The following is a 15,718-nucleotide window of genomic DNA, read 5'->3' on the forward strand; positions in this document are numbered from 1 at the left end:
GAACACAGTGGATGCAAGTTTATTATATTGTAAGCTTTTTCTGGTTTATCTTTAACTCTGACAAGGGAAAAATAGGGGAGACTGGAAAAAGGAGAAAATAAAAAGTGTCCTGGCATCCCTAATGGAACTTCTGAGCTGGCACTTCATCCTCAGCTGTTGCTACACTAAACACCACAGACTAAAGCACTTCAATGAATTAATACAATCACCTTGAGTTCTGCTCAAGTGTGTATTTTCCCCCCTCACATTCAGTTAGGTACAACATAACCTGTTTTTCTAGGGAAACTGACTGTGAGGAAACACTGACAGGGCTGGACTTCAAAGCACCCAACACCTCCAGCTCAGAGCAGAGGCTCTCCCACTCCAGGCTGTGTGTGTGCTGCAGGAAACACCAGCTGGTGTCAGCCAGGGCAGCAGGTAAGCCTGGCTTAGCACCAGGTAGCTGGCAGGACAGCTCAGCAAATGTTGGGCAGCTTTCCACACACAGGGGAGAGAATCTGACCTGGAGTTTGGGGCTGTGTCCTTCCCATGCACTGTCAGTAAGATAATTCCCAGGTGACACAGATTTTTAATGTCTGCCAGCCTCACTGCTGGTGTAACTGCACATGAGCAGAGGAACAGCTGGAATGGATTTGGGCCAGTGTGGTCTTCATTCTAAGATCTGTGGATTTAGTAACACAAAGACAGTGAATGCATCTGCTGTGGCTGTGTCATCTCAAAGGTGCTCCAGGACTGAGCCTCAGCAGGCAGATGATGCCAGTGCAGGTGCAGCAGCTCATCCTGGCTCAGGATTAGGAACCCTTAATTAAACATCCTCCTGGAATGTTACTGTTTCTTTGCTCAGCACTGCTTAAATACCCAGTGCTGGATTTTTCAAGATGCCAGACAACACAAACCCATCTTCTTGAGATTAAAAACAGAGCTCTTAATCTGATTTAATTTCCTCAACCTGCTAGATGCCAGAGAGCATGAATACAAGGAGATGCAGAGACATGGGGTGTTAGAAATGACAGAACTCACCAGGACACTCAGTTCCTTTGCACCAGGTGTTCAGTTGGTTGCTTGGTTTGTTTTTACAGTGCTGCTTTTGAGCACAGCCTTCAAAAGAAATTGCCTGTGATAGCTATGTATTTTCACACCACATGCATAATTTTGTGTTAGGGAGGACTTTCCTTCTGTGGCTAAAGGAGCAAAGCTTCCTTCCCCTGCCTCTATTGTAGCAGATGCCAGGGACATGGCTTTTTAAAGTATTTTAAATAGAAGTTGGTGGACTGGGGGACCCTGGAGCACACTTTCAAATCTTCCTTGCTGCCTCACAAAAGCTAAGCAGTTAGGTGCAATGACTCACTCACACTGACATTTTTGGGAGAGAATGATGCCTTTTATAATAACATTGATATTCCTCCATTGATGTCTCAACACTAGCTAATTTAGAAAAGAAACATGTAGTGCAAGGTTGAAAGGTCACAGGCCAGCCAAAGAACTCATGAGATCATGGGACCATGAAAGAGGCTTTGGCTTTTAAATAAAATACCCTTTTTTCTTTTTGTTTCCTTTTTTTTAAGGAAGAGAAAACTTTTCTGAAAGGCCAGGAATTTAATCTGAACTCTTCTTTCACATACTGTACAAATAAAAACTCCACTGCAGAACTACTTGGGGGGTTCAGTAGAGTTTATCTCCAGAGGTCACTTTAATCTGTATTGAGTAGAGAAATAGAGGGAGAAGGAAGGACCCACATTCCCTTTGAGAAAGCTGCCAGACCTGTCTTTAAGCTCTGACATTACCATTGTCAAGCCAATAACCTTCTTAGAATATTCTCCCCACAGTCTAGTGGGGACTCTGTAGCCTAGTGAGTGTGAAATTAAATTATGAAATATTGGATTATTTGTGGTTGTTGTGTTCTGCTCTATCCACCCTGTTCTACTCCTTTTTCCAATCTCCCCTATTTTTCCCTTGTCAGAGTTAAAGATAAACCAGAAAAAGCTTACAATATAATAAACTTGCATCCACTGTGTTCTGGTGTGAGTGATGTTTGCACCTTCAACAGACTTGAACACAGATTCAGGTTTGAGACTAAAATCAGGGCCAGATTTTGTGGCTTTGAGTCCTTTCCATGACTGCCAGCTCACAGTGTTCCTTTTTTGTTTTCCCCTTCTGTTAGTTTCTTCCCAATAAGAGGTGAATTTAAAAGTCATTAGAGGCTGACTGAGACTCTTTCAGTTTCCAAGTGAAACAAGAGCATCCTTTCCTTCATAAAGAAATTTGGAAATGGTAATGTGGGATATCAAAATGAGTTTGCAAAAACAGAGGAGGCCTAATGTGCTGTGCTCCCTCTTCCTTCCAGTGCAGCAGCTAACAAATATTATTTGTTGATGCAATATATATAGTCCATATATCTTTAGTATGAGAATTTGTTATTAAACCAATTAGGCACAGAGTGCTTTCATAACTATAGCTGCTCAAAATGAAAAAGACAAAGTGGTTTCCTAATGGAACATGCAGTTGATAAGAGAAGAAATTATTCTTTCATGTTTTCAGATATTAAGAAAATAAAGACCAGCTCCTACAATGAAGCAGCATATATTATCCTTGCTGTCCTCCCAAACTTGCATAATCAAATGCTTAATTCCTCTGCTTTCTTGTTTCTATAACATTAACAAGGTCCATAATGTCTGAGGTAACCAAGTCTAAGTCACCTGTAAAGCTCACTGAGCACTGAGAAGAATTTATCACCCTCTTAGAAACAGCATGGCATTTGCTTACCAAGGAAGGGCTTGGGCTGGATCCCAGCATATCCAGAGTTCTCTGCTCACAGGGAGCCTGACCCAGTGTCACAAGGGAGAGCTCTCTGAAGTCTCTGTCTGCCTGTCCCTCCTAACTCCAGCCTGCTGAAACAGGAGACTCCCTCCTGACTCTTGACACAATGTCTTGGGCTGGAAGATGTGGCTGGGTGTGTGTTCTATCCCCATCTGTCAGAGCTGGGCAGTTCTCTCTGTTCATGGGGCAGTTTTTTCTTTATCTCTCCCACAGCCAACCTTCCCTCCAGGAGATCTCTGCTGTCCATGGCCACTGAGTGTCCCTGCAGGGCTGATCAAATCCCACCATCCCATGGGGAGATGCTCTGCCCAGGGGAGGAGCCAAGCATTCCTACCTGGATCCAATCTGCCCTGGGAACAGCCCAGCAGCCTTTGCCCCCTGCATTCCCAGAGGAGCAGCTTTCTGCTGCCCTGCATTCCCAGAGGGAGAGCAGGCCCATCTCCAGCAGCCCTGGAGCTGCAGAGGAAAACTCCCCCCTTGTGCAGGATCCCTGCTCCAGCAGAGCCACAGCTGGCACTGCAGGAGGGCTGAGCCCCCCTGGGATGGGACTGTGCCACCACCCTGAGCCCCCCTGGGATGGGACTGTGCCACCACCCTGAGCCCCCCTGGGATGGGACTGTGCCACCACCCTGAGCCCCCCTGGGATGGGACTGTGCCACCACCCTGAGCCCCCCTGGGATGGGACTGTGCCACCACCCTGAGCCCCCCTGGGATGGGACTGTGCCACCACCCTGAGCCCCCCTGGGATGGGACTGTGCCACCACCCTGACACAGAGAGGGGCAGGGGCTGCTCTGACTCTGGCAGTGTTGTTTTGTCTTGCTGCACTGTTTATTTTATTTTTATTTTCTTCCCTAATAAAGAACTGTTATTCCTGCTCCCATATCTTTGCCCAAGAGCTCCTTAATTACAAAATTATAACAATTCAGAGGGAGGGGGTTTGCATTTTCCATTTCAAGGGAGGCTGCTGCCTTCCTCAGCAGACACCTGGCTGTTCAAACCAGGACACACCAGAAGCTCACGAGGTTCTTGCCTGTAATAAACGTGTGACCTGCCTGGCACTGTGACACCCTGTGCTCATACACACTGCAGGCTCCAACATCCCTGTGACTGGCACCAGCCTGGGAGCTCAGGTTCAATCACCAATGCCAGTATCAGAATTTAGAGCTGTTCATTTAAATGCTGCTCCCATGACCTCAAGGCAGACAAAAGCTGACCCATCAGTGGCTGCCATGGCTTTGATGGGTCACAAGGCAAAAACACCGTGCAGTTTGTCCACAAGGGCCTCCTTGGGTATGGAGGCACAGCAGTGTCTGTAAATCCTTATAAATTATACCAGTATGCTATCTAACCTTCTTACATAGGCTTGGACAATTTCCTCCCTCCTCCCATTGCTCATTTCCCACAAATCACAAATGTCTGTTTCACACAAACAAGAAAAATGAGCTGGCAAACACCCTGCCCATAACTCAATTTTAAGGCAGAGAAATACAATTTTCCCCAAATCTTTCCTTCCTAATGTTTTGTGAAATGAACTGTTCAAAGCTATCTATTGAAAAGAAGATGAAAATCCTTCCCTTCAAAAAAGAAGGATAATGAATCTACTCTTCACTCTTCAAGAGCTGCAGCATCGCCTGCCAGAGAAAGTCCTCTTTTTCTCCATTTATGGGGTTTGATTAAGTGTTCTGTTCATATGGATTTGAAAGTTTTGATGTCATCCTTTCAACCTCTGGTTTTGTGTACGAAAAACAAAACCTGAGATAGCCAAATGCAGAGGTACAGCTGCAAAATTCTCTTTGTCAGCAGGGATGACTGAACCTCTTTGCTCAAACTTACCATCAATGGGAATGTCACATTGCTGTTTATCCCAGCTCTCATTTTTGGCTGCAGAGATGCTGAGGCACAGGGGGCTGGAAGCTCAGAGGGTCAGTGTGGAAGCTCTGTTGTGAGCTCTCCCTACAGAGCCACTCGTGGCCACGGCCAGGGCCAGCCCTGTGCTCTGTCCCCTCTCCCTGCACTTTTCAGACTCTCAATTTCCTTCTGTGGGCATCTTTTGTATTTGCAGGGACCCCCGTGGCAGGGAGGAATGATGAATCTGAATCAGGAGCTCACCTCAGAACTTGCTGGGCAGGACTGCTTGTAGCCATAGCTCTGGCTCAATGGTTCATCAATTTATTTGATTGACAGGGTTGGTAGAAGGTCTTAAGAGCCCTCCTGAGAATCAAAATCAAAAGAAAATCCATATGTGAGGGTGTTTATATCTTTCTAAAGCTTCTCTTATTTGGGAACTAAGCTCATCTACTTTTAATTTCATATAATGAGAAAGTATGGACTTAACTTAGTAAGAACATGGCAAATATTAATTAAGTACTAACAAGTAAAAAGAATTTCAGTAGCTACCACGGAGGATAAGTCTGAGAGATTGGGGTTTAGACTATATGAGGCTGAAAAAAATAATAATAACCAAAAAGCATGAGAATTAAAAGAAGTGCTTGTTAATTAGAGAATATTGAAAGCAGTGGGATATTAAAAAATGTCCACTTTTCACCTGTGACTGTGGAGACAACTCCTTCCTGGAATGAAGTTTCTGGTGTTTCTGTGCATGGTGCTGTTACAGGGGGGTACCACATCATCACTATTAGATCACTTATTTAATGACACAGAAGCATCAGATGGTGCCTTAATGTGCACTTCTCCCCTAAACCCTGGGGTGGTTTTGGACTGACCTCATGAAGCTGAAATATCCATTTCTAAGAAACTCTCACATGGAAAAAAGTCCAAATTCTACCATTGCTGTTCCTACACTGGCAGAAGTTCAGGGGGACTCCTGACTGACTTTCTGTATCCATGGCTCCCTTCCCAGCTGAGCTAAATCAGCTCACATCAGCTGGGGATCTGCATCACACTTCTGCCATCAGAATGAAACCTGTTTTATTGGGAGGACAGAGACAAATAAACTATAAATAAAACTGCATAAGGGCTTTACAAATCAGTGCTTTAAAAACTTAACTTTTCATCACTCTAACTGCTGCTCTGCTCTCTGTGATGCCACTTTATCTCAGCAGAGACACAGGCAGCCTGTATTCTTTTAACCTCAGCAGGCTGTCACTGGTCTTTGATATAGCAGCTGTCTCATAGCTACCACTTGATTTCAATTAAACCAGGCTATATTTAGGGTGAAAATAGGGCTATTTTAAACTGCCATACCTGCCAACTTTTATTCATTCTCAGCAGTAGTTATCTTATTTGATGTACCTGGTTTTAAGCTGTGCCATCCATAAAATTAAAAAGATACCCAAAACTGTGATGTATTTCAGATTCCCAACACCAAAAATCTATCATTAAAAGCAGCAGTTCTCCAGAGAAGAACACACTTTAATGTGATAAATAACAAAATGCTGTCTACACACAGCCAGGGATGCTAGCACAGCCTTGTGTGGTGAGATTATACAAATGATTCTCTGCTGCCAAGGAGAACTAAACTGAAAAATTTCACTGATCACAGGGGTCTGTTGCTAACACAGACAGACTTGGTGTGTGGAACATCAGCAGAGCACATTTGTGTGGTGGTCCAACATAAAAAGCTTGGTTTAGGGACAGATTATATGATTTGGGATTGAAGAGATCTGTCTCCTCACAACCTCCTCTATCAATATCACATGTGCTTTGTCAGCAGAAAATGGGGGAAAGCCCCATTAACAGAGACCTCAACACTTGTTCCCCTTCCTTATGGTTGGGAACACTGTATTGAAATATTCTAAAACACTGGAGTGCTCAGGTCAGTGTGATGCACTAACTGCCATAAAATCTGTGCCATGTACAGACACCCTGGGACACTGCCCTGGCACTGGGAGTGCCCCTCTGACCAAACATGTGAGGAGCCCTTGTGTCTAGATAATGCAATTACCTGCATGAAAAGATGGGGCACAGTTTTACATGAACAAGAAAGAAAATCTTCTTTGAGTCATCTAAAATTTAACAGCTACCAACACGGCTAAAGCAAAAGATAACTCTCTCATGCCAAAGCCTTCTCATAAACAGTCTGTAATTACACTTGTGCTGCTGTTTGGTTGATGGCACAGGCTTTATTAAGTGCAAGAGCTGTTTTTCTGCAAGGAAGCTTACTGGAGAGTGGATTAAAACAAGCATGATCACATCCTGACATGCATAAAATGCTGATTGTCTCACTTGCCCTATATGCCAAGTGCTTACTCTTGCAAGGTATTTGGAGCTGTCAACGCCAGCTGAACTCAGTGAGGCAGAGAGGTGCTCAGCACATCTTAAAAAACCCTTGGCATGGAGAGCAGGCCTCAGACACACTTGATGTTTGCCAATAAAACATACCAGGGGAATGATGGCAATTACAGAGCAGCTATTTGTGTGAGCATTACTGGAACTCCATACCCTCCTTCAGAGAAAGGACAGGACCAAAGGGGGATGCAGCAGGGCTCCAGCTCTGGCTCACAGGCTGGAAACCTGCCTGACCCTGACAGAATAAATAAAGTGAACCCTGGCTCATTGCATGCAAAACACAACATGAAAACAAGATTGTTTAAAGGGCCAAGTGGAGCCACCCTGAGAATGCCAGACTGGTTAGACCTGGAAGCTCTGCAGTGCATTGTGCTGCAGCCTTCAGCTGGCTCTGTTTGGGAGTATTCATCACCTCCTTCAGCTGGGGCATAAAAGGGACAGGACACACCAGGACACACTCACTGGGGCACTGGGACATTATTCAGCATTCTGCTTTCACACTGGTATTCCAAGCAAGACCCTAAACACTGCCTTGTTCACTGAAATTTCACCAAGCCCAGCTAGGAAGACAGAACAGAATTTTTATTGGGTTTTTTTTAAGTGGCAAGATGGTATCAGAGCACATGAAAGCATCACAGAAATTATGTCCACAAAAAGATACCAAATGCTAATGCTCATCCAGACTGCTTTTTTTTTTTTTTTTTTTAAATAGTAAAAAACAAATAAACAACCCCAAAGTTGTGCTTCCCTCTACTTATTCTTCCACATACTGGATCATTTTGGCTGAAACTTACAAGGAAAAAAAGAAAAACAAACAAAACAAACTAAGAAACCACTACAAGTATTTCCTTACCTTGGAAGGAAAATAACCCTGACTGGAAAATGAACCTAATGGTTCCCCTTTGGCAAAATGATAAGCAACTGGTAAGAAAAGAATCCTACAGTGAGAAGTGTGGGGCAACCATCATATATCCCCAAGGCTGTAAAAGAGTGAGGTTAATGTGTGAGTGGAGAGGGAATTCCTCAAAGCAAAGATCTTCATTACCTTAGAGATACTGGTGTAACAAAATCCTCTGAATGGCAGAGATTCAGATGAGATGAGATGAGATTCTTCTTTTTTTAACCACCAGGGGAGTAGATATGAGAGCAGCCCATTCAGGGATGTGTTAAAATTTCCATTTCTTGAAATCTTAGAATCCCCAGCAGACATACAACTAAAAATACATTGGTTCCAACAGATGCTGGGGGCTCAGTGCCAGAATCCTCCAGTGCAGTGGCCAGAGCTGTGTGGGATGGGGGCTGCAGAATTCCTCCTGCCCCCAAAGGTTCCTCTTCACACAGTGAACACACTGAGTTATCATGACTGTCTTGTCAAGTGCATGAGATTTTTTGTTCTGAAACCCATGGCTGTTGCTTTTTGGGTAGTCAGAGGTCTTTTATCCCTTTTTCCCCTTTTAGTGTGCTCACCAGAGCTCTCCTTTCCCTGGGAGTGATGCTGTGGCAGTGGCTGATCCACACAAGACCAGGGTGCAGCAGAGATTGTCTAGGAGCCTTCAGAACAGTTCTAGTGACTAGGAGTTTAGGATGTGCTTCAGCTGTGTCCTCAAAACCCACTGGCTTCCCAAAATGTTGCCCATGTCCCTGTAATCACTGACAGACACACAACAGTTACTCTGCAAAACCTCCTGGCATCCCACAGCTCCTTCTTCTGCACTAACCAGAGCAGAAGACAAAAATCTTGCAATCTGTTTTTCTGGTTGATTACCATAATTTTTGCCTCTTCTGGCTTCCTTTTGCTGGAGCTTAGCACCATCTCTTATATTTTACCTTTTCTTGGCAATGTTTACAGATTCTTCACCTTTTGTTCTAATTCAGAGCCATTCCTGATGTCTCAGAGCTTGTGTGGTTTTTAACTGCACGCTTAAAACACATCTTTAGTTCCTTGCTGGATTTTCAGCATTCTTGAGCTCCAAGGCCTTCATGCTTCTCTAACCACTCCTTATCAATTTATTCCACCTCTGATTCCCTGTGCAGTTGCCAATATTTCCCTGTTGTTCTTTATTGTGAAGCTGACAAGGAGCACAGCAGAACTGACACAGCAGGGCACAGAAATGCTGCAGGAGCAGCTCAAAATTGACAAGTGACAGCCAGAACAAGTAGCAGTGACCAGGTTTTCTCCCTGAGATCTGATTTCATGTTCAGCATTCCCTGAGATGAAATAGGAATAAAGAGGTATTTTGGTTTTACTCCTTTCTGTGATCTCTGGTATAGAAATATGATGAGTTTAAACCCATTACTCAGAGGAACCTCAGTTTGCCTGGGGTTATTTGATAGACATTAGGCTGGCACTTATTTCCTAAAGCTAAAGCAACAGATATATGACTGGGGGGGAAAGGAAGGACCTCAAGGAAGGCCAGTGGGTCTGAGAAAATCTGAATGTGATGGTGGGGAGGAACCAGGCAGAGATTTAGAGATTCAGATGAGAGGAGATTCTTCTTTTTTTTAACCACCAGAGAAGTAGATATGAGAGCAGATCAGTTTTGCTGGCCCGTTGAAGGCTCATCAATGTGTCAGGAAAAGTGTATTTCCTGACACACTGATGAAGTTGTGGCCCCAAGTCCCCAGTGCCAGCCCCACTGGGCACAGGAATCTGACCATGGAGACAGCTCAGGGCCAGGCCCTTTGTGCCCCACCTGCCTGGGGACACCTGGACAAATGCAGAGAGGACCTATTTCAGTCACTGCATAGAAATAGCAGCCACCCACTGTAAGAAGTGCCTTTGTTCTTCTCTACCCCAGTCCAACACATCAGGCTTCCACAGCAGCCTGACCTTAAATCTCAATTCATTCCCAAATCCCAAGGGAGAGGGAGCTCTGTGAGAACTCCTGGAGATGGGTCATTAAATTAACATTTTTGTCTCATTAGCTTTTGAAAGCAGCAGTTACAGCACGAGGGACCTGGCCTGGTGAAATACCTGCACATGCACAGCATGTTTCTACTAAACCCATTAGACCACATCTGCCTGGAGTACATCCTTGTGGCCAGAACCCATAATATTCATCTCTGCTGTGTCCTACATCCAAAATCTAATTTTACACTTACTGTATTGGGAGATGCTGCATGAACAAAGGGAAATGTCATCCTCCTTCCTTTTGCAGATGGAGCCACTCTAGGTCCCAGTCCTGTCCTGCAGGAATCACAGTCACTTTGGCAATGACATGGGGACCCAGAGGACACCAGAAGCCCAAGAGAACTGGTGGGAGCAAGGATGGATGGGGTTCTGACACAGTGGAAGGGACCCTGCCCATGGCAGAGGGCTTAGAAGTAGGTGATCTCTAAGTTCCCTTCCAAGTCACACTGTGATTCTGAGGAAGTGTGCAGAATAAATGTGCAGAATAAGTGTGCAGAATACACCATTCTGGATGGATCTAGGGGAAAAAAGACAAAGCCACCTCGCTCTGCTAATGCTGATGTTTCTATAGAGTTACAAAATTTGATTAACACATCTAATAGGACAGACAGTACCTAGCAGCTGTCAGTAATTATTTAGCCTCTGGCTGGCTTGCTTATCCTGAAAAGATTAAAGAAGCTGCAAATGTACTTCACAGCAGAGACAAGAACTAAACAAGATTATTAGCCTTTATGAGAATGAACACCAATAAAATGACATGGCAAGGCTTAATGCTATTTCTTGAACAAGAAGTCACTATTCTTTATAAGCTGAATATTTCACAAATGCCAAGATCATGTATCTTGGGAGGAACAGTGGGAAGTGCTTAGGATCACAGAGCCATTCCCTGGGCACAGGTACTGTGTGGGATGCAGTCTGGGAGAACAGGGCAGGAGTGCCCCAGGGTGGAGAAGGGCCATCCACAGGAGATGTCAGGTTCTGAGATGATGGCACAGAGAGCAGGAGTTGTTCTCAGGAACCAATATCCCCTGGGTTATGTCTACTGCATATCTGTCATTAATCTGATGGTGACATTTGGGGCTGCCTCATTTTCCTGCTGCTCTGATTGTTAGGATTGCCCTCTGCACAAGTCTACTTCTAAAGCTTGCTGCAGGCTGAATCCCAAACTCTCAAGAGTATTGATGCCAAAATTTTGGGCAAGGCAGTGAGGAATCTGAAGAGTCTCAAGCTGTACCAGGGGAAATACAGGTTGGATATTAAGAAAAAGTTTTTCTCAGAAAGAGTGATAAAGTTGTGGAATGTTCTGCCCAGGGAGGTGGTGCAGTCCCCATCCCTGGGTGTGTTTAACACAGCCTGGATGTGGCTCTGGGTGCCAGGGTTTAGTTGAGCTGTTGGGGCTGGGTTGGACTCCATGATCCTGAAGGTCTCTTCCAACCTGGTCATGCTGTGATTCTGTGAATCTGTGAATATTGTATTTCCCCAACAGCCAGGAGAAGTCAGAGCAGAGAAATGGAAATGGATGGAAACCAATCAGCAGAGAATCCAAGTGATTTAATGGGTATCTGGCTCTGCCAGGCAGTACCATACTAAAGGTTAAACCCGGTTTTAAGTGAGACACTGCACATTTAAAGCACCTCCCTCTACTTAAAGCTTATTACAACAATCTACAAAGTCAGTGGATTGCCTTTTGATTACATCTGGGAGACTGCAAACATCCCAGAGATGGGGTCTTTCCTCCTCTAAGTATTTGCACAGCGTGCAGGACCAGAAGTGTCTTTGTCAGGCACTCAGGACTGTAATGAAACACAAACAGCAGCTACCAGGAGGCAGCTGCTCAGTGCCACTGTTACCTTAGGCAAGGATAATGCTTTGCATTAACTTAGAAGTGACATTGAAAACAGCTGAATTAACCCAGTATTAGAGGTGTGTACTCCATACTGTGCTGTGCTTCGAGGAATCTGTGAGCTAAACACATTTCTTGCTCACCTACTCATGAAATTTTGACATCAGAGAATTAAATATTAACTGATCCCTCGCAGGTTTGGAGATGATTTCTTTCTAAATAGACTAAAGACTCCACAGGTAAAAATTATAGCTGAAATTTTAAAACTCAGCAAGTAACTTCAAGTTACAGTAAATAACTGGAAGATCAGAGCTGATATTAGAATTGTCTTCCCTGGCTCCTGGTCATCCTCTCTTTCATTGTTTCCCTCTTGCAGACACAGTGAATGGTGAGTGACTGGTGACAGTCAAGGGGGTATAACATGTGGCACCTTAGGAAGTGTAGTTTAGCAATAATTAGCATTTTAGATAAAGTTAATGGCCAACACAGTTGTCAGTTAACTAAATGAAACTTGAAATTAGAGTCTAATTATCAAAGGAAGAGTTTAAAGAGTATCTGAGAGTTTTTCTTTTTTTTTTCCCTCTAATTCTGATTTAAACCTAAATCAATGACCAGGTATAGCACAAGATTGTGTTTTAGTTTTGCTTTTTTGGCTTTTTAAAAACATTAAATGCACTGATTTTCCTTGAACTTTAAATCTGACAAGGAAATAAGTGCTAGCTGTGTTTAGCCAAAGGATGCCATATTTGTGGAATACTAATTAAGAAGCCCCAACCCAAAACAATTCTCTCCCCTCTGTTTAAATAGAAGGTTGGTGCATATCGAACTCTGTCATCAGCTATTATTCAAATTTAAATAGGTCAGGTCCCTGAACACCTGGAAATTAGCCTGGAAATTCCCTCAATTAATGAAACCCTGCCTGCCTGAATTCATCCTGCCTTACCCAGAACACTTGGACAATCATAGCTGCAGCATGTAAAATTAATCTCATTCTGTTGCTTTCTGTGGAAGGGCATTTTGATTGGGCTCTGACCCCTGAGAGAAAGGTTAATACTGGTTCACTCTCCTGCACACTTTGCTCAGCAGACATCCAGCTCCTGCAGTCCAGCTCCCTGGAGCTGGCAGGAAACACAGAACCCACAGCTGCCCCATGCATGTCTTCAAAGCAAAATGACACCCTGCTTTGATGAGACACCAGGCTACAGCAGCACTTTATTTTCTTATACTCTATCTAGTGACACAGAATTTTTCATATTTCATTTACCTTAAAAATTTATTCTTTTTCAGAAATTCCTTCAGTTACCTAAAATGATGTGGTGGTTTTAATTTGAAACTGGGTAGAACCACTAATTTTGTGTAGTGGTTTTGGTTTGTTAATTTGAGATGTTGTTAATTTTGAGATTTCTTGGGTGGTGTATTAATGACTGTGGTGGGGATTAGTGTGGGTTAATCACTTTTTTTTGTTGTTGTTGTGAGGTAGGATTAGGAGAAAAGCAAAGTAGGTTTAAAATTTTAAAAGGGTGTAAAGAAAAATTTATTAATGGTAATTAAAAGAAAGAGTAATGAAAATTAGGATAAAACTTTTAGAATATTTTTCTTCCCTATTAGAAGAATATTAGAATATATTTCTATTTAGAATATTTTTCTTCCCTGAGAAGAACTATCAGTTGTTCTCTCTCCTTCTTCCCTTTCTGCACACAGGATTTGTCACTGTGCTGCAGGGTGCCAGTGCCTCTGGCATTTACAGGCAATTCCACCCAACCAGATATTTACCTTTCCTGGAGTTTGCTTCAGGCTTCCCACAAAGTTGAACTTTGCTGTGCTGGGTGTGAGGAGTTGGGCCACTGGCTCTGTTTGGAAGCAGCTCTGACCCTGTCACAGATCTGTGCTCTGGAAAATGAGAATGAACTAAACGATTGCTCTTCATTCCATCAAATGTGCCAGCTTCAACAAGAATGTCATTGTCACAGTGATTCCAAACAAACAAAGCAGGCACAATGCAAGAAGCTGAAGTTCAGGGGTGGATTAAGTTCAGCTTGTGCATAACATCAAGTCCTGGTCCTGGTTTTGATGGCACAGTCTTCAACCACATGGAAGAAAATGCTCATTGCACTCCCTGCCAACATTCTCATCCCAAGCTAGGGGAAAATAAAAAGGATGTAAAAAACAGGGACAGGGGAGGATTTGGTTGAAATAGTGGGCTAGGAGGAGAGAAATCCACCTTTCCCCCAGCCTGTACTGGGTGTGCTGTCCCACCAGGGCAGTGGGGTGCTCAGCCCTGCCTCAGCCTCCCTCTCCTGTCCTGAGCCCTTGGCCCCAGGCTCTGCCATGGTCTTCAAAGGGACTTTGGCCAAGGCTTTCTGCCTGCTGCTCTCTCCCAAGCCTCCCACCATGCCCCCTTCCTGTGACCTTACCCCTTCTGCTCCCAAAGTTCCACACTGCAGATCCTGCCTCTGTCCTTGTGCTGGCAGAATCCTTCTTCCAACAAAGCCTTGAAATGGAATTTTTACCCTCAGGCCCTAATTCAGTCATGTTCTGCCAAAATCTGGTGTTGAAGATAACTGCTGCAGAAAATTATCAAAGTGCTCAGTCTTCAAGGAAGACTCAGTTCTCCTCACAAGAAAGAAACTTGTTCTTTCCTTTCTTTTCTAAATTTTTGAAATCCTTTATTTTATCTAAGTGAACTTAGATTAAAAATTAATTTCTATATGGATATGGATATGAACATATATATATATAAATATAAATAAAATGGCCCTAAGGGACCCATCAGACATGAGCTGAGAACAAACTTGGAATGATTTAAGATGTTTCTGCTGGTCAGGACCCAGCTAAAACAAAGTGTACTCACCTGGCATGAAACAAGTGAGTTTTAAGTCACCTTCACTGACCAGAGGTGTCCTTAAATCTCTTTAATGGGCTCCTCAAATTAGCAATGAAGTTAAAAGAGCATGTCTAATTTACATGCATAATTACATCAACCATATACTCAAATTATGGCCTGAAGCTCTGCCCTTAAAGAGGCAGAAGCAAGAAGAGGATAAGCAGGGTAACAGGCAGTTTCAAACTCAGACCAGCCTTGTGGCCAGAGCCCCTTATTTGGAACACAAAGCCTGGCTATGGCACATGAAAACTCGGGCTCTGATCTTGCAGGGCTCCCTGGGCTCACACCCAAGGTCCCTGCCCTGCTGGGGATGGGCAGGATTGCTCCATGTGCACAGAGTGCTCACCCTCTCTGCTCTCTGCCACAGAACCCACTGCTGCTAGGAGAGCTGATCCCAGGCAGTGCTATTTCTGGACAGGCTGTGCCAGAATAGCAAAAATCCAAGAGTTTAAGAAATGTAGAGCATTTTGCTTCGGAACTGTCACTCACTTGAGGCTCACCCTGCCCTGTTCAGCTGCTGTTCCCATCTGTACCCTCTGTTTGCTTTTCTATTCCTATTCTGAAACTGAATTGGTAAGCAGAAAATTTTAGTTACTGAATAAACTACTGCCAAAAATCTCGGAAGAATGCACTGAAAAGGAATGAGGCTGCTGTGTGATAGGCAAAGAACAACTTCCAGTCCAGAGAAACTCGGGCAGAGACAGACCCTGAGCCTCACAGCCTGTTGGGCCACGTGCTTGTCCCACAGGAGGTGGGAGCTGCTCCTGCCCAGAAATTGAATTGTGCCATTTTTAAGAACAGCCTCTGAGTGACTGATGGGATCAGCTGTCCTGGAGTCTCTGGTACACAGCAGCTACTCCCACTGTACCTGGCACTGAGAGACTGGCAGCAGGTGCCAACTGAGGGGGCTGACACTGTCACCATGGCAGGAGTTCCAAGGAACACACTCTGTGTGAAACTGTCCTGCAAGGGCACAGGATTTCTTATGGCTCAGACTTGCTTCAGACTGTGTTT

This window comes from Serinus canaria, chromosome 9 (genome assembly GCF_022539315.1).
Source record: "Serinus canaria isolate serCan28SL12 chromosome 9, serCan2020, whole genome shotgun sequence".
In the NCBI taxonomy this organism is placed as follows: domain Eukaryota; kingdom Metazoa; phylum Chordata; class Aves; order Passeriformes; family Fringillidae; genus Serinus; species Serinus canaria.